Here is a 24193-nt window from a genome sequence, read left to right on the forward strand (position 1 = left end):
TCGACTTTTGTATTGTAAAGTAGAGGGCATCTTCCAAGTGGAAAACTACAGAAGAATGGACGTTACTTATTTTAACTGATTTCCATTTTAGGAAACCTGAAGTGGGTACCATACATTCAAAAGCCTAAACATATGCACAGCAAGTCGTTTTTGCATAGAATTAGTTATGCTCATTCTTTTCAACAAACAAGTCTTTTCAGGTGGTTTCCGTGTAAGAATCCGCTTGAAAAGTACCTTGTGTGCACATAGCCAGTTTCTGCTCCAAAACCTCCTCGGAAAATTCTGTATGCAAGTAGGTTAAGTGGCTAATTGAAACCTTGAGTAGCATAAGATTAACTAAAACATTCTTAGTCTTGTGGAGTGTTGTGAATTCTGCTCTTGGGCTCCCTCCGGTGGTTATGAGTGGTAGTGCTGCTGTCTTTGGATTGCAGCATTTATCAGGTGTGTTCACTTTTTGCAATTTGGACTCAGCTATTTAGTCCTGCTTGATCCTTTAGTCAGTGCCAGTTGTCCATTGTTTTTGGAGGATTCACATCCCTTACTGGTCTCTCCTGTTTGCTGTGCTTTTCAACAAAGATAAGTCCTGGTTTTGTTTTTGCTGTCCACCTGCTGTGGGCCTTATAGTTCAGTGCATTTTCATGTTTTGTCTTGTCCAGCTTTGTCTGTGAAGGATTTTTTGCAGCCAAGCTGTGTCTCTGGAGATGCAGATATACACTCCATGTCTTTAGTCAGATGTGGTGATTTGTATTTTCTGTGGTGGATATTTTCTAGTGTTTTAATACTGACCGCATAGTACTCTGTCCTATTCTTTCTTTTTAGCTAGTATGGCCTCCTATGCTAAATCCTGATTTCATGTCTGCGTATGTTATTTCCCTCTCCTCTCACAGTCAATATTTGTGGGGGGCTGTCTATCCTTTGGGGATTTTCTCTGAGGCAAGATAGTTTTCCCATTTCTGTCTTTAGGGGAAGTTAGTTCTTAGGCTGTGTCGAGGGGTCTAGGGAGTGTTAGGTACCCCCCACGGCTACTTCTAGTTGCGCTGCTAAGTTCAGGGTTTGCGGTCAGTACAGGTACGACCTTCTCCAGAGTACGTCTCATGCTGCTCCTAGGCCACCAGATCATAACAGTGGAGTCTGCCAGAATCTAGATGTGGTGAGTAGGGTTGAGCGAAACTGATCGGACAATTTCAAAAATCGCCGACTTTCGGCAAAGTCGGGTTTCATGAAACCCGACCCGATCCTAGTGTGGGATCGGCCATGAGGTCGGCGATCTTCACGCCAAAGTCGCGATTCGTATGACGCTTTCAGCGCCATTTTTCAGCCAATGAAGGAGGACGCAGAGTGTGGGCAGCGTGATGACATAGGTCTCAGTCCCCACCATCTTAGAGAAGGGCATGACAGTGATTGGCTACCTTTCTGTGGCGTCACAGGGGCTATAAAGGGGCGTGCGTGCCGACCGCCATCTTACTTCTGCCAATCTTAGCATAGGGAGAGGTTGTGGCAGCTTCATCAGAAGAAGGGATATAGTTAGGGAGGGAAGATTAACCCCCAAACTGCTTGTGCTGTAGCGATTTCCACTGTCCAACACCACCTTTTTTTTGCAGGCACAGTGGAGGCTATATTTTTGTGCATCAGCTCTGTAGCTTATTAGGCTCCCTGATGGCTGCATTGCTGTTTGCATGCTGCTGTACAAACCAACTGCTTTTTTAAAAGCAAAAATCCTGTTGCTCCTTTCTGCACAGTTATCTTGTTTATTTGTCCACACTTTTGTGTGCAGCAGTCCTTTTTATTGCTGCCATACTTGTCCTGAGATCATTGTAGGGAGATTGAAATTGTACTACAGTCCTTGTATTTTTTCATATATCTTCCAGCCACTTTCTGCCACTTACATTGTGTTGTTTTATGCACAGGGCCTGAGGTTTGGTTTAAGCCCCCGTCACACATAGCGAGATCGCTAGCGAGATCGCTGCTGAGTCACAAGTTTTGTGACGCAACAGCGACCTCAGTAGCGATCTCGCTATGTGTGACACGTAGCAGCGACCAGGCCCCTGCTGTGAGATCGCTGGTCGTGTCGGAATGGCCTGGACCTTTTTTTGATTGTTGAGGTCCCGCTGGGTAGCACACATCGCTGTGTTTGACACCTTACCAACGACCTCGTTGACAGGAGTCCCTCATTGAGGTCTGTTAATCGTCATGAAATAACTGCCATGTGACATCGTTGTACAGGTCGCTACAGGTCGCCGCATCGCTGCTGCGTCGTTGGGGAGATCGCACTGTGTGACATCTCACCAGCGACCACATAGCGACGCAGTAACGATCCCTGACAGGTCATATCGTTGTCGGGATCGCTTTAACGTCGCTAAGTGTGACGGGGCCTTTAGTCTCCACCCAAAAAGTGAGAATCAAATTATCACAAAGTGGATATATTTCAGTCCTGTTAGTTTGTGGTATATCAGCCAGCCACTTTCTTCCACTTACATTGTGTTGTTTTATGCACAGGGCCTGAGGTTTGGTTTAGTCTCCCCCCCAAAAAAGTGAGATTCAAATTATCACAAAGTGGATATATTTAAGTCCTGTTAGTTTGTGGTATATCAGCCAGCCTCTTTCTGCCACTTACATTGTGTTGTTTTATGCACAGGGCCTGAGGTTTGGTTTAGTCTCCCAAAAAAAAGTGAGATTCAAATTGTCACAAAGTAGATATACTTTAGTCCTGTTAGTTTGTCGTATGTCAGCCAGCCTCTTTCTGACACTTAGATTGCACTCTTATATACACTGAGCCTGAGTTTTGGTCCAGTCTCCCCCCAAAAAAGGGAGATTTAAATTCTGAACAAGTTTATATACACCTTCTACCTTGTTTTACAGTACCATATAACGTTTGTTATTTTGGTTAGATTTTCCCAAAAATGAGGAAGTCTGGTGGGAGAACCCATGGGCGGTGGTTGCTAGCTGGTACTGATGGTCGTGGTGGTGGTGCATCTGGTGGTAGTGTCAAAAGCACCTAAGGCTGGAGGTGTTGAGCAAGCGTCATTGTCTGGCTACACAAGGCCTCGAAGGCTCTCTTATCTGGGAGTAGGAAAACAGCTTTTAAAGCTGGAACAGCAGGAAAAAATTTTGGCTTTCCTTGCTGACTCAGCCTCTAGCTCTTTCGCCTCCTCTTCAGAAAGTTCCAAATATAAAAGCAGCGAGTCGTCAGTGGATGCTCCCGGTCAGGAACAAGATGTTTCCTTGTGTCCTTCACCCAAACCAAAAGTGAAGGATGCGTCAGGCGACACTACAGGTTACTCCATGGAGCTCTTTACACATACCGTGCCTGCGTTAGAAAGGGAAATTGTTAACTGCCCATTACAAGATGAATCGGACATGGAGTGCACTGATGCACAGCCACAGCTAGATTATTATGCTGTTCCATTGACTCAGATCACTACATTGCCCTCGCAGTGTACTGAGCCAGAATCTGACCCTGATGGGACTATGGTGCCCCGTCCCGAACGCTATAGCACCTTACACGGTGACACAGAGGAAGGTGCACATGACATTGAAGAGGAGGTGATAGATGACCTAGTTGTTGACCCAGATCGGCAGCCATAGGGGGAAGAGTGTGTTGCTGCCAGTAGCTCAGAAGCGGAGGAGGATGATCCGCAGCAGCTATCTACATCGCAACAGCTGTCATCTGGTAGGCCCATATCAGGCCAAAAACGTTTGTCAAAAACAAAAACAGTTTTAGGACAGCGTGGCCATCCGGTGAAAGTAGCACAGCGTGCAATGTCTGAAAAGGTATTCCATAGTAGGAAGAGTATAGTGTGGCAATTTTTTAACCAAGATCCGAATGATCAGTCAAAAGTTATCTGTAAGAAATGCTCAAAGACCTTTAGCAGAGGGAAGAATCTTCAAAATTTAAATACAACGTGCATTCTTAGACATTTAACCAGCATGCACTTGCAAGCCTGGACTAACTACCAAACGTCCCATACCGTTGGTGCACCTGCTCAGAATGAAGGTAGTTGGCAACGCTATATTGCTTCCCTCACTGTAAGCCCACCGGTTAGGACACTGTTACGAACTGGTGATTCAGAAACACAATGGACCTGGTGGTTAAGAGCACACAAAGTGACCTGATAGTTACTAACAACATAGGACGAGCTCTGAGACGTGGGAACTCTGCTGACGGCAATCCCTAATCCTATCACACCACACTAGAGGTAGCCATGGAGCGCTCCTGACCAGACCTAGGCGCCTCGGGCACAGCCTGAGAAACTAGCTAGCCCTGAAGATAGAAAAATAAGCCTACCTTGCCTCAGAGAAATTCCCCAAAGGAAAAGGCAGCCCCCCACATATAATGACTGTGAGTAAAGATGAAAATACAAACACAGAGATGAAATAGGCATTAGCAAAGTGAGGCCCGACTTACTGAATAGACCGAGGATAGTAAAGATAGCTTTGTGGTCAGCACAAAAACCTACAAACAACCACGCAGAGGGCGCAAAAAGACCCTCCGTACCGACTAACGGTACGGAGGTGCTTCCTCTGCGTCCCAGAGCTTCCAGCAAGCAAGAAAAACCAATATAGCAAGCTGGACAGAAAAAATAGCAAACAAAAGTAACATAAGCAGAACTTAGCTTATGCAGGGCAGACAGGCCACAAGACGATCCAGGAGAGAGCAAGACCAATACTGGAACATTGACTGGAGGCAAGGAACAAAGAACTAGGTGGAGTTAAATAGAGCAGCACCTAATGACCTTAACTCATCACCTGAGGAAGGAAACTCAGAAGCCGCAGCCCCACTCACATCCACCAGATGAAGCTCATGGACGGAACCAGCCGAAGTACCACTCATGACCACAGGAGGGAGCTTGACCACAGAATTCACAACAGGACACCACCAGCAGCAAATGTGGAGGTATCGTTGCAATGCCAAAGCAGTCAGGGAATCACAAGGTTTTTGGTAGGAAACACTGTATGTAGGCCAACATCAAGAATACCATCACCAACCCTCTATCAATCCGCCATGTCCACCACCACCCCCACTAGTTCCACCATATGCAGCTCTCCAGTCCAGCTCAACCTACAAGAGACTCTCGTTAGGAAAAGAAAGTACTCATCCTCTCATCCGCGTACACAGGGTTTGAACGCCCACATTGCTATACTAATCTCATTAGAGATGATGCCCTACTGGTTGGTTGAAAGCTAAGCATTCAAAGACCTGATGGCCTACGCAGTACCATGCTATGACCTACCCAGTCGGCACTTCTTTGCGAGAAAAGCCATCCCAGCCCTCCACCAGCATGTCAAAGACCGCATTGTCCATGCACTGAGGCAATCAGTCAGTGGAAAGGTGCACCTCACAACAGATGCATGGACCAGTAGGCATGGCCAGGGACGTTACGTGTCCATCATGGCGCACTGGGTTAATGTGGTGGATGCAGGGTCAACAGGGGACAGCCATAGTGGGACAGTTCTGCCTAGCCCACGGTCTAGTAAACAGTTGGCTGTAGGCATTCGCCACCCCTCTGCCTCCTCCTCCTCCAGAAGCGAAAGCTCGTCCACAGAGAGCAGTCGCATGACCACTCCATCCGCAGCTGCCAGTTTTGCACACGAGGTGTCCCATTATTGAACAGCTAGTGGTAAGCGTCAGCAGGCTGTGTTATAAATGAATTGTTTGGGCGACAACAGACACACCGCGGAAGTACTGGCAGAGTACTTGCAGCAAGAAACTCAGTCATGGCTGGGCAGTGTACATCTTGAGGCAGGCAAGGTAGTCAGTGATAACGGAAGGAATTTTATGGCTGCCATAGCCCTTTCAGAACTGAAACACATACCTTGCCTAGCTCACACCTTGAACCTTGTGGTGCAGTGCTTCTTAAAAATTTATCCGGAGTTACCAGCCCTGCTCCTGAAGGTGCGAAGACTTTGCTCGCACATCCGCCGGTCGCCCGTACACTCCAGCCATATGCTGAACCATCAGCGATTGCTGAATCTCCCCCAGCACCGCCTAATAATCAACGTTGCAACAAAGTGGAACTCAACACTGCACATGGTTCAGAGGCTGTGCGAACAGAGGCGTGCTGTAATTTATTTGTGGGAGGATACACATACACGGGCAGGCACTTCGATGGCAGACATGGAGTTGTCTGGTGAGCAGTGGTCGAAGCTGCAAGACCTCTGTCAAGTCCTTCAGTGTTTTAAGGAATGCACACGGCTGGTAAGTGCAGACGACGCCATCATAAACATGAGCATCCCACTAATGCGTCTGCTGATGCAAAGTTTGACGCACATTAAGGAGCAGGCGTCTGCAGCCGAGGAGGGGGAAGCACTGATGACAGTCAGCCATTGTCTGCTCAGGGAACTCTCCTGGACGAGGTGACGGATGAAGAGGAGGAGGAGGATAATGGGGATGAACATTTATGGGAGGAGGATGCTTCTCAGGGGCAATAGAAACTGGTGGCATTGCAAGGTCAGGTACAGAGTTTTTGCGGGACATAAGTGATGTTGATTTGCAAGAAAGTGCTCCTCAACCTAGCACAAGCAGTGAATTGACACCTGGAACATTGGCCCACATGGCTGAGTATGCCTTGCATATCCTAAAAAGGGACCCCCACATTATCAAAATGATTACCGATGACGATTACTGGTTGGCCTGCCTCCTGGATCCACGATATAAAGGAAAATTACAAAATATCATGCTACATGAGAACCTTGAGCAAATATTGGCTACCAAACAAGCAACTCTTGTAGACCGTTTTGTTCAGGCATTCCCAGCACACAGCGGCGATGATGGATCTCACAAGAGCCGTAGGGGGCAACATGGCAAAGGTGGTAGAGGTGCACAAATCCGAAGTGGCGTTGGACAGAGGGGTTTTATGACCAGGTTGTGGAGTGATTTCGCAATGACTGCTGATACGACAGGTATTACTGCATCGCTTCAAAGTGACAGGAGACAGCATTTGTCCAGTATGGTTACGAACTACTTTTCCTCCATTATCGATGTTCTCCCTCATAGGTCATTCCCCTTTGATTACTGGGCATCAAAAATAGACACCTGGCCTGAATTGGCAGAATATGCATTACAGGAGCTCGCTTGCCCTTCTGCTAGTGTGCTATCAGAAAGAGTGCTGCTGGTTCAATACTGACCGAAAAAAGGACACGTCTGGCTACCCAGAATGTCGATGATCTAACCTTAATTAAAATGAACCAATCATGGATTTCAAATTATTTTGCCCCACCTTCCCCTGCTGACACGTAGCTTACATGAAAAATGTCTTGCTTTTGGCATCCTCTTACTGACTTTTACAATTCCTCAATTTGCAGCTGCTGAATGTCCACCATAGGCCATTTTTATACTTCCCTAAATGGGCTGACTCCCCCCACAGGGCCGTGGTCACCACCTGGCGCAAGCACCCGTGCGAGTGCTGTTTGCCTGGACAGGTGGGTGGGCCCACTCTTGAGTGACGGCACTGGCACAGGGTCCCTAATCGTACAATGAAGTGTGTCTCTGAAGGTGATGGTGCACAACCAACCTCAGACACACCGTCGTTATATGAGGGGCCCTGTGCCAGTACCGCCGCCCACAAAAGACTGTTCCCCCCAGTTCGAGCAGTGACCTACCACTTGCAATAGTTACCTCTCCCTGCTCCACCACTGTGTAGTCTGTGCTGTTAAATCCTTCAATGGCACTGTCAATACTAATTTGTGGAAATGATAGATGATAGTTAAAATATACAGGGACCCTGGCCTCCATTTAGACCAGTTAATACTTTGCGCATTCTACCACTGTCTGCTACTCAGCAGAGGAGCCCACCCCTTTACCTAGCTATGCCACCTGTTTATTTCTGAACAATTTTTGGGCAGAAATTTAGCCCACTTTATTATTTGGGCCTACTAACTGTGTCTGGCTGCCACTCATTAGAGCTGTCCTTCACTGAACAAAGCAATGCCGCCTGTTTAGTCCTGTTACCAATTTTGAACTTCATTTAGCCTATTTTATTATTTGGGCCTACTAACTGTGTCTGGCTGCCACTCATTACAGTTGTCCTCCACTGAACAAAACAATGCCGCCTGTTTAGTCACATTACCAATTTTGAACTGCATTTAGCCTACTTTATTATTTGGGCCTACTAACTGTGTCTGGCTGCCACTCATTACAGTTGTCCTCCACTGAACAAAGCAATGCTGCTTGTTTAGTCCTGTTACCAATTTTGAACTGCATTTAGCATAATTTATTATTTGGGCCTACTAACTGTGTCTGGCTGCCACTCATTACAGTTGTCCTCCACTGAACAAAGCAATGCCACCTGTTTAGTCCTGTTACCAATTTTGAACTGCATTTAGCCTAATTTATTATTTTGGCCTACTAACCAATCATGGATTTCAAATTATTTTGCCCTACCTTTCCCTGCTGACACGTAGCTTACATGAAAAATGTCTTGCTTTCGGCATCCTCTTACTGACTTTTACAATTCCTCCATTTGCAGCTGCTGAATGTCCACCATAGGCCATTTTTATACCTCCCTAAATGGGCTGACTCCCCCCACAGGGCCATGGTCACCACCTGGCACAAGCACCCGTGCGAGTGCCGTTTGCCTGGACAGGTGGGTGGGCCCACTCTTGAGCGACGGCACTGGCACAAGGTCCCTAATAGTACAATGAAGTGTGTCTCTGAAGGTGGTGGTGCACAACCAACCTCAGACACACCGTCGTTATATGAGGGGCCCTGTGCCAGTACCGCCGCCCACAAAAGACTGTTCCCCCCAGCTCGAGCAGTGACCTACCACTTGCAATAGTTACCTCTCCCTGCTCCACCACTGTGTAGTCTGTGCTGTTAAATCATTCAATGGCACTGCCAATACTAATTTGTTGAAATGATAGAAGATAGTTAAAATATACAGGGACCCTGGCCTCCATTTAGACCAGTTAATACTTTGCGCATTCTACCACTGTCTGCTACTGAGCATAGGAGCCCACCCCTTTACCTAGCTATGCCACCTATTTATTTATGAACAATTTTTTGGCAGAAATTTAGCCCACTTTATTATTTGGGCCTACTAACTGTGTCTGGCCGCCAATCATTACAGTTGTCCTACACTGAACAAAGCAATGCTGCCTGTATAGTCACGTTACCAATTTTGAACTGCCTTTAGCCTACTTTATTATTTGGGCCTACTAACTGTGTCTGGCTGCCACTCAATACAGTTGTCCTCCACTGAACAAAGCAATGCCGCCTGTTTAGTCCTGTTACCAATTTTGAACTGCATTTAGCCTACTTTACTATTTGGGCCTACTAACTATGTCTGGCTGCCACTCATTACAGTTGTCGTCCACTGAACAAAACAATGCCGCCTGTTTAGTCACATTACTGTTGTGAATTCCGTTCTGGAGCTCCCTCCTGTGGTTGCTAATGGTATTTTTGTGAGTTCTGCCCTTGGGCTCCCTCTGGTGGTTTCGAGTGGAACTGCTGCTCCTTTAGGTAGCTGTAGCAGCTGCCTTCACTAATCGCCTTGCCTGGGTTTGTTATTTAAACCTGCTCGGGCTTTAGTCCATGCCTGCTGTCAATGTTCTTGGTTGGATTTGGTTATTTCCTTGGAATTTTCATATGGCCAGTCCTTGTCTGCAAAAGATAAGTTTTTGCTAGTTTTTGTTTGGACTCTATTGCTTTGCAAATATGTCTCTTTTTGTCCAGCTTGTCACTATGTGGTATTCAGGCTAGCTGGAAGCTCTGGGAAAGCAGATTTGCCCCTCCACACCGTGAGTTGGTGTGGAGTTCATTTTTGTAAACTCTGCGTGGATTTTGTAGTTTTTATCCTGACCGCACAGTATCCTTTTCTCTCTGTCTATCTAGTTTAGTATTGGCCTCCTTTGCTGAATTCTGATTTCATTTCTTTGTACGTCATTTCCCTCTCCATTCACAGTCAATATTTGTGGGGGGCTATCTTTCCTTTTGGGGGTTTTCTCTGAGGCAAGATAGCTTTCTATTTCCTTCTTTAGGGGTAGTTATTTCTTAGGCTGTGAAGAGGTGTCTAGGGAGAGTCTGGAACATCCCACGGCTATTTCTAGTGTTGTTGTTAGGATTAGGGACTGCGGTCAGTAGAGATACCACCTTCTCAGAGCTCGCTCCATGTTGCATTTTAGCCACCAGGTCATATCAGTGTGGCCTCTTAACTACCAGGTCATAACAGTACAGCAGGCCAAAAATGAATTAAATGCATCTCAAAAGAAGGAAAATAAAGTTCTGAACCATTTTTTTTTCTGTGCTCTGTTCTGTCTTTTTTTTCCTCTTGATATCTGGGTGGTGCTGGATATATGCTCTGGTATGGAGGTTCAGAGTTTGTTTTCTCATGTGGATCAACTTGCTGCAAGAGTCCAGAGTATCCAAGATTATATTGTCCAGACTCCAGCTCTAGAGCCTAGAATTCCTACTCCTGATTTGTTTTTTGGGGACAGATCCAAGTTTTTGAACTTTAAAAATAGCTGCAAATTGTTTTTTGCTTTGAAACCCCGTTCTTCTGGTGATCCCATTCAGCAAGTAAAAATCATCATATCCTTACTGCGTGGTGATCCTCAAGACTGGGCTTTTGCTCTTGAAACAGGGGATCCGGCATTGTTGAGTGTGGATGCATTTTTTCAAGCGCTCGGATTGTTGTATGACGAACCTAACTCAGTAGAGCATGCTGAGAAAACACTGTTGGCCCTATGTCACGGTCAAGAAGCGGCAGAGTTATACTGCCAGAAATTTAGAAAATGGTCTGTGCTCACTAAGAGGAATGAAGAGGCTCTGGCTGCTATTTTCAGAAAAGGTCTTTCTGAAACCCTCAAAGATGTTTTGGTGGGCTTTCCTATGCCTACCGGTTTGAGCGAATCTATGCCTCTAGCCATACAGATTGATCGCGCTTGCGTGAGCGCAAGGTGGTGCACCATATGGCAGTGTCCTCTGAGCAAAGTCCTGACTCTATGCAATGTGATAGGATTTTGACTAGAGCAGAAAGACAGAAATTCAGACGTCAGAATGGCCTGTGTTTTTACTGTGGTGATTCTGCTCATGCTATTTCTGATTGCCCTAAGCGTACTAGGAGGGTTCCTGGGTCTGTTACCATTAGTACTGTACAGCCTAAATTTCTCTTGTCTGTTACCCTGATTTGCTCATTGTCGTCCTTTTCTGTTATGGCATTTGTGGATTCTGGCGCTGCCCTGAACTTAATGGACTTAGAATTTGCTAAGCGCTGTGGTTTTTCCTTGGAGCCTTTGCAGAGTCCTATTCCCTTAAGGGGGATTGATGCTACGCCATTGGCCAAGAATAAACCTCAGTATTGGACTCAGTTAACCATGTACATGGCTCCAGCACATCAGGAAAATATTCGCTTTTTGGTGTTGCATAATTTGCATGATGTTGTTGTGCTGGGTTTTCCATGGTTACAGGTACATAACCCAGTGCTGGATTGGAGATCTATGTCTGTAACTGAAGACACAAAAGAGAATAGTAAAACCAAAAACACTCAGTTTGAAAAAAATTGCAGTAATCCGCAAGTGCTAGTAAAAGATGTAAAAAACAGGGTATTTGGTTGATACGTTTTTTGCAAAAAATGTATACTAAGCTGCTCTACCAAACTTCACGGTATACCCATATCAGAGCAGTCCTAACTAATGTATGCAATCCCTATCTGATGTATTTAAAAACCTGATCATCTGTATATTACCTGTGTGAACAGGGTTCAGAGAGGAAAAATCCATGTGTGCATACAGAGTAGAACAGCTTTGGGTATACCGTGAAGTTTGGTAGAGCAGCTTAGTATACATTTTTTGCAAAAAACGTATCAACCAAATACCCTGTTTTTTACATCTTTTACTAGCACTTGCGGATTACTGCAATTTTTTTCAAACTGAGTGTTTTTGGTCTTACTATTCTCTTTTGTGTCTTCAGGTTTCTTGGTGGTGTGTGAACATGTTCCTACAGACTTGTTCACTGTGCAAGTAGCCCATGTGTTTCTGTTTCGTATGTCTGTAACTGGTTGGGGTTGTCAGGGGATACATAGTGATATTCCTTTGATGTCCATTTCCTCGTCCCCTTCTTCTGAAGTTCCTGAGTTTTTGTCGGATTTCCAGGATGTATTTGATGAGCCCAAGTCCAGTTCCCTGCCTCCTCATAGGGACTGCGATTGTGCCATTAATTTGATTCATGGCTGTAAGTTCCCTAAGGGCCGACTTTTCAATCTGTCTGTGCCAGAGCATGCCGCTATGCGGAGTTATGTAAAGGAGTCCTTGGAGAAGGGGCATATTCGCCCATCTTCGTCACCGTTGGGAGCGGGATTTTTTTTTGTTGCCAAGAAGGATGGCTCCTTGAGACCCTGTATAGATTATCGCCTTCTCAATAAGATCACTGTCAAATTCCAGTACCCTTTACCTGTACTTTCTGATTTGTTTTGCTCGGATTAAGGGTGCCAGTTGGTTTACTAAAATCGACCTTCGAGGGGCGTATAATCTCGTGCTTATTAAACAAGGTGATGAATGGAAAACAGCATTTAATACGCCCAAAGGCCATTTTGAATATCTTGTGATGCCATTCGGGCTCTCTAATGCTCCATCGGTATTTCAGTCCTTTATGCATGATATCTTCCGGAATTATCTGGATAAATTCATGATTGTGTATTTGGATGATATTTTGGTTTTCTCCGATGATTGGGAGTCTCATGTAAAGCAGGTTAGGATGGTATTTCAGGTCCTTCGTGCTAATGCGTTGTTTGTGAAGGGGTCTAAGTGCCTCTTTGGAGTTCAGAAGGTTTATTTTTTGGGTTTCATTTTTTCCCCCTCGGCTATTGAAATGGACCCTGTTAAAGTCCAGGCCATTCATGATTGTACTCAACCTACATCTGTAAAGAGCCTTCAGAAATTTTTGGGCTTTGCCAATTTTTATCGCCGCTTTATTGCTAATTTTTCTAGTGTGGTGAAGCCTCTGACCGATTTGACGAGGAAGGGCGCTGATGTGGTGAATTGGTCCTCTGCGGCTGTTGAGGCCTTTCAGGAGCTTAAACGTCGTTTTACTTCTGCCCCTGTGTTGCATCAGCCAGATGTTTCTCTCCCTTTTCAGGTTGAGGTTGATGCTTCTGAGATTGGGGCAGGTTCCGTTTTATCTCAGAGAAATTCTGATGGCTCTTTGATGAAACCGTGTGCTTTTTTCTCCAGAAAGTTTTCGCCTGCTGAGCGTAATTATGATGTCGGCAATCGGGAGTTGTTGGCTATGAAGTGGGCATTTGAGGAGTGGCGACATTGGCTTGAGGGAGGCAAGCATCGCATGGTGGTCTTGACTGATCACAAGAATCTGATTTACCTCGAGTCTGCTAAGCGGTTGAATCCTAGACAGGCTCGGTGGTTTCTGTTTTTCTCACGTTTTGATTTTGTGGTCACGTATATTCCGGGTTCTAAGAATGTGAAGGCTGATGCCCTTTCTAGGAGTTTTTTGCCTGATTCTCCGGGAGTTCTTGAGCCGCCTGGGATCCTCAAGGAGGGGGTGATTCTTTCTGCCATCTCCCCTGATTTGTGGCAGGTACTTCAGGAGTTTCAGGCTGATAAACCTGACCGCTGTCCTGTGGAGAAATTGTTTGTTCCTGATAGATGGACTAGTAGGGTAATTTCTGAGGTTCATTGTTCGGTGTTGGCTGGTCACCCTGGGATTTTCGGTACCAGAGATTTTGTGGCTAGGTCCTTTTGGTGACCTTCCTTGTCGCGGGATGTGCGTTCATTTGTGCAGTCCTTTGGGACCTGTGCTCGGGCTAAGCCTTGCTGTTCCCGTGCCAGCGGGTTGCTTTTGCCTTTGCCTATTCCTGAGAGGCCCTGGACGCATATTTCCATGTATTTTATTTCTGATCTTCCTGTCTCTCAGAAGATGTCTGTCATCTGGGTGGTTTGTGACCGGTTTTCTAAGATGGTCCATTTGGTGCCGTTGCCTAAGTTGCCTTCCTCCTCTGATTTGGTTCCATTATTTTTTCAGCATGTGGTTCGTTTGCATGGTATTCCGGAGAATATTGTGTCTGACAGAGGTTCCCAGTTCGTTTCTAGGTTTTGGCGGTCCTTTTGTGCTAGAATGGGCATTGATTTGTCTTTTTCTTCAGCACTCCATCCTCAGACAAATGGCCAAACGGAGCGAACCAATCAGACCTTGGAAACCTATTTGAGATGCTTCGTGTCTGCTGATCAGGATGATTGGGTGACCTTTTTGCCGTTGGCTGAGTTTGCCCTTAATAATCGGGCTAGTTCTGCTACCTTGGTTTCGCCTTTCTTTTGTAACTTTGGTTTTCATCCTCGTTTTTCTTCAGGGCAGCTTGAGCCTTCTGACTGTCCTGGTGTGGATTCCGTGGTGGACAGGTTGCAGCAAATTTGGACTCATGTGGTGGACAATTTGACATTGTCTCAGGAAAAGGCTCAACGTTTTGCTAACCGTCGTCGGTGTGTTGGTCCCCGGCTTCGTGTTGGTGATTTGGTCTGGTTGTCTTCTCGTCATGTTCCTATGAAGGTTTCTTCCCCTAAGTTCAAGCCTCGCTTTATTGGGCCCTATAAGATTTCTGAACTTATCAATCCAGTGTCTTTTCATTTAGCCCTTCCAGCTTCCTTTTCCATTCATAATGTGTTCCATAGATCCTTGTTGCGGAGATATGTGGTACCTATGGTTCCCTCCGTTGATCCTCCTGCTCCGGTGTTGGTTGAGGGGGAATTGGAATATGTGGTGGAGAAGATTTTGGATTCTCGTTTTTCGAGGCGGAAGCTTCAGTATCTGGTCAAGTGGAAGGGTTATGGCCAGGAGGATAATTCTTGGGTTGTTGCCTCCGAAGTTCATGCTGCCGATTTGGTTCGTGCTTTCTATTTGGCTCATCCTGATCGGTCTGGAAGCTCTGTTGAGGGTTCGGTGACCCCTCCTCAAGGGGGGGTACTGTTGTGAATTCCGTTCTGGAGCTCCCTCCTGTGGTTGCTAATGGTATTTTTGTGAGTTCTGCCCTTGGGCTCCCTCTGGTGGTTTCGAGTGGAACTGCTGCTCCTTTAGGTAGCTGTAGCAGCTGCCTTCACTAATCGCCTTGCCTGGGTTTGTTATTTAAACCTGCTCTGGGCTTTAGTCCATGCCTGCTGTCAATGTTCTTGGTTGGATTTGGTTCTTTCCTTGGAATTCTCATATGGCCAGTCCTTGTCTGCAAAAGATAAGTTTTTGCTAGTTTTTGTTTGTCCATTTGTTTGGACTCTATTGCTTTGCAAATATGTCTCTTTTTGTCCAGCTTGTCGCTATGTGGTATTCAGGCTAGCTGGAAGCTCTGGGAAAGCTAATTTGCCCCTCCACACCGTGAATTGGTGTGGAGTTCATTTTTGTAAACTCTGCGTGGATTTTGTAGTTTTTATACTGACCACACAGTATCCTTTTCTCTCTGTCTATCTAGTTTAGTATTGGCCTCCTTTGCTGAATTCTGATTTCATTTCTTTGTACGTCATTTCCCTCTCCATTCACAGTCAATATTTGTGGGGGGCTATCTTTCCTTTTGGGGGTTTTCTCTGAGGCAAGATAGCTTTCTCTTTCCTTCTTTAGGGGTAGTTATTTCTTAGGCTGTGAAGAGGTGTCTAGGGAGAGTCAGGAACATCCCACGGCTATTTCTAGTGTTGTTGTTAGGATTAGGGACTGCGGTCAGTAGAGATACCACCTTCTCAGAGCTCACTCCATGTTGCGTTTTAGCCACCAGGTCATATCAGTGTGGCCTCTTAACCACCAGGTCATAACACATTACCAATTTTGAACTGCATTTAGCCTCATTTATTATTTGGGCCAACTAACTGTGTCTAGCTGCCAATCATTACACTTGTCCTCCACTGAACAAAGCAATGCTGCCTGTTTAGTCACATTACCAATTTTGAACTGCATTTAGCCTACTTTATTGTTTGGGCCTACTAACTGTGTCTGGTTGCCACTCAATACAGTTGTCCTCCACTGAACAAAGCAGTGCCGCCTGTTTAGTCCTGTTACCAATTTTGAATTGCATTTAGCCTACTTTATTATTTGGGCCTACTAACTGTGTCTGGCTGCCACTCATTACAGTTGTCCTCCACTGAACAAAACAATGCCACCTGTTTAGTCTTGTTACCAATTTTGAACTGCATTTAGCCTACTTTATTATTTGGGCCTACTAACTGTGTCTGGCTGCCACTCATTACAGTTGTCCTCCACTGAACAAAGCAATGCTGCCTGTTTAGTCCTGTTACCAATCTTGAACTGCATTTAGCATACTTTTTTATTTGGGCCTACTAACTGTGTCTGGCTGCCACTCATTACAGTTGTCCTCCACTGAACAAAGCAATGCCACCTGTTTAGTCCTGTTACCAATTTTGAACTGCATTTAGCCTAATTTATTATTTGGGCCTACTAACGGTGTCTGGCTGCCACTCATTACAGTTGTCCTCCACTGAACAAAGCAATGCCACCTGTTTAGTCCTGTTACCAATTTTGAACTGCATTTAGCCTACTTTATTATTTGGGCCTACTAACTGTGTCTGGCTGCCACTTATTACAGTTGTCCTCCACTGAACGAAGCAATGCCGCCTGTTTAGTCCTGTTACCACATTTGAACTGCATTTTAGCCTACTTTATTATTTGGGCCTACTAACTGTGTCTGCCACTCATTACAGTTTTCCTCCACTGAACAAAGCAATGCCGCCTGTTTAGTCCTGTTACCACATTTGAACTGCATTTAGCCTACTTTATTATTTGGGCCTATATCTTTCCTCCTCATCCTGCCCATTGCCCAGCCACTGCTAGATGAGTCTGCTGGTTCATTGACCCAGACCACTACATTCCCCTTGCACTCTACACAGCCAGAATCTGACCCTGCTGAAAGTCAAATTTCCCTTCCTGCATACTATACCACCTTACACGGGGACAAAGAGGAAGGTGCAGATGAAAGTGCAGGTTCCTTCATCACTTGGGGGGGCATACTTATTGGCGACGTCACTGGCACAGGGCCCCTCATAATATGCAAAAATTGTTTCTGCCAGTGGGAGGCGCCACCCGCCATCAAAAACACCACCATACTATGAGGGGCCCTGTGCCAGTGCCAACATCAACGAGTGGGCCCCCCCCCCTGTTTGCTCAGGATCACAGCACTTGCAAAGTTGAAATACTTACCTCTCCCTACTCCACCGCCGTGACGTATTCCGCGTTTCCTGGGCCCACGAAAATTTTGAGCCAGCCCTACCCCCCACAACTTTAGTCAAATGACCCTCAGTTTTCAATGCCTAACTATTATTATAAAGTAAATTAAGATTGACAAGCTTAAGTAATTAGAATTGATGTTTTTGGCATTAAAATGGACACTGTAGGTGTTTTCCTGTCCTCCACTCACTGCCAACTTTGATTCCCCATTGACTTGCATTGGGTTTCGTGTTTCAGTCGGCCCTTGACTTTTCGCAATAATTGGCCAATTTCACCCGACCCGACTTTTGACAAAGTTGGGTTTCGCGAAACCGACTCGATCTGAAAAAAGCAAAAGTCGCTGAAATCTAGTGGTGAGCATACGGAGAGCCTAAAAGTAACCTTACACATTAGATGCAAACAGTTGAAAGAGAATGATTTAAAATATTAAAATTGATTATTTGGAATAAATCGGGCATGTTTGTTTGTGGAAACAACTGAAAAATGTATGAGGTGCATCTTTCAACCTAATTTCTCACTTGCAATATGTTTTGAGAACAAGAACTTTTTTCATTTTTCCAACATATCAGGACTTGTTTCATGCAGGATGATTTGAAGTTTTGGATGACACCATTCATTTTAACATACAATGTAATGAAAGAAGAACCTATAAATGGTATAATAAGGTTTGAAAAGTGTAATAACAGTATTGCTAATGGATACCAATATACAAAAGCATCATCTACATATATAAAGTTGAGTGTATGTATATGTGTTTGTGTGTGTATGTATATATCGGCCATGCCCACTCCACATAGCCACACCCACTCCACATAGCAGGCACAGACAACATCTAGCTCTGTCGTTCTAGAACGGAGTTGCTTCTGTGAGGCATGACGTCAAGGAAAAGAGAGGAGCCTCATGGATAGAAATGTGAGGGGAAAAATGAGAAAAGTGATGTGCTGCTGCAGTATGAGGCTGTTTGTAGAAAAGAGTGAAGCGCTGCAGGTGGAGGCTGTTTATAAGGCCACATTCACACGTTCAGTATGTGGTCAGTATTTTACCTCAGCATTTATAAATCAACACCACCAGTGGGATAAAAATACAGAAGTGGTGACGTGTTTCTATACTTTTCCTCTGATTGTTTTACTCCAAATTTTAGCTTACAAATACTAAGGTAGTAAAAGAATAAAAACTGAATATGTAGGCCCCTTAAAAAATAGTGAGGAAAGAATGGTTGTAGATGACGAGGAAAAAGCTAACATATTAAACACCTTCTTCTCCACGGTATTCACGGTGGAAAATGAAATGCTAGGTGAAATCCCAAGAAACAATGAAAACCCTATATTAAGGGTCACCAATCTAACCCAAGAAGAGGTGCGAAACCGGCTAAATAAGATTAAAATAGATAAATATCCGGGTCCGGATGGCATACACCCACGAGTACTAAAAGAACTAAGTAATGTAATAGATAAACCATTATTTCTTATTTTTAGGGACTCTATAGCGACGGGGTCTGTTCCGCAGGACTGGCGCATAGCAAATGTGGTGCCAATATTCAAAAAGGGCTCTAAAAGTGAACCTGGAATTTATAGGCCAGTAAGTCTAACCTCTATTGTTGGTAAAATATTTGAAGGGTTTCTGAGGGATGTTATTCTGGATTATCTCAATGAGAATAACTGTTTAACTCCATATCAGCATGGGTTTATGGGTTTATGAGAAATCGCTCCTGTCAAACCAATCTAATCAGTTTTTATGAAGAGGTAAGCTATAGGCTGGACCACGGTGAGTCATTGGACGTGGTATATCTCGATTTTTCCAAAGCGTTTGATACCGTGCCGCACAAGAGGTTGGTAGACAAAATGAGAATGCTTGGTCTGGGGGAAAATGTGTGTAAATGGGTTAGTAACTGGCTTAGTGATAGAAAGCAGAGGGTGGTTATAAATGGTATAGTCTCTAACTGGGTTGCTGTGACCAGTGGGGTACCGCAGGGGCCGGTATTGGGACCTGTTCTCTTCAACATATTCATTAATGATCTGGTAGAAGGTTTACACAGTAAAATATCGATATTTGCAGATGATACAAAACTATGTAAAGCAGTTAATACAAGAGAAGATAGTATTCTGCTACAGATGGATCTGGATAAGTTGGAAACTTGGGCTGAAAGGTGGTAGATGAGGTTTAACAATGATAAATGTAAGGTTATACACATGGGAAGAAGGAATCAATATCACCATTACACACTGAACGGGAAACCACTGGGTAAATCTGACAGGGAGAAGGACTTGGGGATCCTAGTTAATGATAAACTTATCTGGAGCAGCCAGTGCCAGGCAGCAGCTGCCAAGGCAAACAGGATCATGGGGTGCATTAAGAGAGGTCTGGATACACATGATCAGAGCATTATACTGCCTCTGTACAAATCCCTAGTTAGACCGCACATGGAGTACTGTGTCCAGTTTTGGGCACCGGTGCTCAGGAAGGATATAATGGAACTAGAGAGAGTACAAAGGAGGGCAACAAAATTAATAAAGGGGATGGGAGAACTACAATACCCAGATAGATTAGCGAAATTAGGATTATTTAGTCTAGAAAAAAGACGACTGAGGGGCGATCTAATAACCATGTATAAGTATATAAGGGGACAATACAAATATCTCGCTGAGGATCTGTTTATACCAAGGAAGGTGACGGGCACAAGGGGGCATTCTTTTCGTCTGGAGGAGAGAAGGTTTTTCCACCAACATAGAAGAGGATTCTTTACTGTTAGAGCAGTGAGAATCTGGAATTGCTTGCCTGAGGAGGTGGTGATGGCGAACTCAGTCGAGGGGTTCAAGAGAGGCCTGGATGTCTTCCTGGAGCAGAACAATATTGTAACATACAATTACTAGGTTCTGTAGAAGGACGTAGATCTGGGGATTTATTATGATGGAATATAGGCTGAACTGGATGGACAAATGTCTTTTTTCGGCCTTACTAACTATGTTACTATGTTACTATGTTACTATGTAAGGTAAAATACTGACCAAATAACGTGTGAATGATGTCTAATACATGAGGAGATGACACAGAGGTATATACTATATACAGGTGGAGATGACATACAGGTACATTCTATATACAGGGAAGATAACATACAGGCATATACTATATACATGAGGAGATAACACACAGGTATATACTATATAAAAGGGAGATGACACACAGGTACATACTAAATAGATGACCCACAAGTATGTACTATATGTAGGAGATGATATGCAGGTATGTACTATATGTAGGAGGAGATGACATACAGGTATATACTATACACAGGAGGAGATGACATACAGGTATATACGGTATACAGGAGGAGATTGCATACAAGTATATACTATATACAGGAGATGACATACAGGTATATAATATATACAGGAGGAGATGACATACAGGTATATACAATATACAGGAGGAGATGACATACAGGTATATTCTACATACAGGGGAGAAGACATATTTTACCTCAGTATTTATAAGCCAAAACCATGAGTGGGAGAAAAATACACAAGTAGTGATGTGTTTCTAATATACTTTTCCTCTGATTGTTTTACTCCAAGTTTTAGCTTACAAATACTGAGGTAAAATACTAACAAAATAACGAGAATGAGATCTAAAACAGGAGGAGATGACACACAGAGTATATGCTATATACAGAAGGAGATGATATACAGCTATATACTATATACAGGAGCAGATGACACAGGTATATATTATACACAGGAGGAGATGACATACAGGTACATACTATTTACAGGAGCAGATGACACAGGTATATATTATATACAGGAGGAGATGACATACAGGTACATACAGTACTATATACAGGAGGAGATGACATACTGTACAGGTACATACTATATACACATATACACAAGGAGATGACACACAGGTATATACTATATACAGGAGGATATACTATACTATCTACAGGGAAGATGACATTCAGGTATATACTATATACAGGAAGAGATGACATACAGGCATATACTATATGCGGGAGGAGATGACATACAGGTATATACCATATACAGGAGCAGATGACACAGGTATATATTATATACAGGAGGAGATGACATACAGGTATATACTATATTCAGGGGATATGACATAAAGAGATATACTCTATATTCCGGTAGATGACATACAGGTATATAATATATACAGGAGGAGATGACATACAGGTATATACAATATACAGGAGGAGATGACATACAGGTATATTCTACATACAGGGGAGAAGACATATTTTACCTCAGTATTTATAAGCCAAAACCATGAGTGGGAGAAAAATACACAAGTAGTGATGTGTTTCTAATATACTTTTCCTCTGATTGTTTTACTCCAAGTTTTAGCTTACAAATACTGAGGTAAAATACTAACAAAATAACGAGAATGAGATCTAAAACAGGAGGAGATGACACACAGAGTATATGCTATATACAGAAGGAGATGATATACAGCTATATACTATATACAGGAGCAGATGACACAGGTATATATTATACACAGGAGGAGATGACATACAGGTACATACTATTTACAGGAGCAGATGACACAGGTATATATTATATACAGGAGGAGATGACATACAGGTACATACAGTACTATATACAGGAGGAGATGACATACTGTACAGGTACATACTATATACACATATACACAAGGAGATGACACACAGGTATATACTATATACAGGAGGATATACTATACTATCTACAGGGAAGATGACATTCAGGTATATACTATATACAGGAAGAGATGACATACAGGCATATACTATATGCGGGAGGAGATGACATACAGGTATATACCATATACAGGAGCAGATGACACAGGTATATATTATATACAGGAGGAGATGACATACAGGTATATACTATATTCAGGGGATATGACATAAAGAGATATACTCTATATTCCGGTAGATGACATACAGGTATACAATATATACAGGAGGAGATTGTTAGGACTGGCGGAACGCACCAAGACAGATGATAAAGGTGCGTTCGCAGTCCGGGGTCCACCGTGCAGGTGGAGACCTGCTGCTAGTAATTGGCAGACAATATGGCGGTACACTAAAGTATACACGCGTGGGTTAAACCTCACCCAGCGTGAAGAAAGCGATCCTGTTAACTCACAGGACCGCAGTACCGCACTAGAGCGCGAGCAAGTGGTCAGCGGACTTAACCCCAGAAGGGATTGAAGCCCGATTAGACCCTTGCTGGCGTAACACCGCAACTGGGTGTGTAAAGAACCTTAGGACAAATATGTGCACAAGAGTGCGAGCGATGCCGCACTAACGGACGCCACTAACCACCCAGACTCGGGTATGGAAAGCGCAAGGCAAGCGCACGGCGCCGTACTGGCAGGCACAGCTATAGGACGCTGAGATGTGTGTATCGTGTAGATGGCAAGTCGGGCGCTAGATAGCTACCATCATCCGCGAACAGTCAACAACACTAGGGAGGGATATTTAGGAGCTTTCATCCTTCGACATACATCCATCTACACACACACATAATAACAAGACAATACTAGCGCATGGCCGTGCGGTCATGCGCAGTTTATATAGGAGCAGCACAGGAAGTGGCCACAGCACTTTTGCCCTTCTAGGACCTGCCAAGAGGACCAATGGAATGTGCTGCAGAGCCTGAGCACATGACCCTCGATCTCCAACGGGAGACCTTACGCTGGGCATGCTCAGTACATGCAGACAAGGACTTAGTCCCAGAGAAGTCCGCTCGCTGCTGACCAGTACTGACTTTAATGGCAGAGACTGGAGAAGCAGCACTAACTCTCTGAACAGAGTGAGAATGAGCAAGACGCTGGGACCGACGTCTTTGCTGAGCAGGCTCCACTGCGGCTGGACAAGAATGGGAGACCGCAGCGGAAGTGGCTCGAGATTCCCCCAGTGCAGAAGCGGGAACTCGACCCCTAACATTTCCCCCCCTCCTAGGGCCCCCCCCTCCTTGGGCCTCGCTACGTTCAAAGGCAGCAATGAGCTGCGGAGCCCGAATGTGCTCCACAGGCTCCCAGGTTCTATCCTCTGGACCATGACCCTTCCAATCCACCAAATAAAATTTTTTGCCACGTACCACCTTGCTTCCCACAATAGCATTCACCTCAAATTCATCCGTGGATGAACCCGATGTCCCAGCAGATGACTCAGAAAACCGAGACAAGCGAACGGGCTTTAAGAGGGAAACGTGAAAGGTATCGGTGATACCAAGGCGTGGAGGAATGGCCAAACGGTAAACCACAGGGTTGACCTGTTCCAGAACTTTAAACGGGCCAATGTAGCGAGGAGCAAACTTAGTGGACTCAACTCGCAGCCTGATGTTACGGGCGGAGAGCCACACTAAGTCGCCGGGAGCAAAGACCGGAGCGGGGCGCCGGTGTGTATCAGCCGAAACCCTCATTCTCTCCTTGGAGGCCCGGATAGCATCCTGTGTGCGGTCCCAGATGTCACGTGCCTCCACCGCCCAGTCTGCCACCCTAGAATCGGTGGAGGACACGGGCATGGGCACAGGGACACGCGGATGCTGGCCGTAATTAAGGAGAAAAGGAGTTTGACCAGTGGAATCGGCTACGGCGTTGTTCAGGGCAAACTCCGCCCAAGGTAGCAAAGATGCCCAGTCATCCTGCCTAGCAGAGACGAAATGTCGCAAATATGTCACCAGAGTCTGGTTGGTTCTCTCCACCAACCCATTCGTCTCGGGATGGTAAGCAGAGGAGAGGTTTAACTCTATGCTGAGTAAACGGCAGAGCTCTCTCCAAAACCGAGATGCGAACTGGGGACCCCGATCGCTGACAATTTTATCAGGCATACCATGCAAACGGAAAACGTGTTTAACGAACAACACCGCCAAGGCCCGTGCTGAGGGTAACCGAGGAAGCGGCACCAAATGCACCATCTTAGAGAAATGGTCAGTGACAACCCAAATAATGGAGCAGCCACGCGACTTGGGTAGACCCACCACAAAGTCCATTCCGACCATCTCCCAGGGCCTGTCT

This window comes from Ranitomeya imitator, chromosome 1 (assembly GCF_032444005.1).
Source record: "Ranitomeya imitator isolate aRanImi1 chromosome 1, aRanImi1.pri, whole genome shotgun sequence".
Taxonomy (NCBI): domain Eukaryota; kingdom Metazoa; phylum Chordata; class Amphibia; order Anura; family Dendrobatidae; genus Ranitomeya; species Ranitomeya imitator.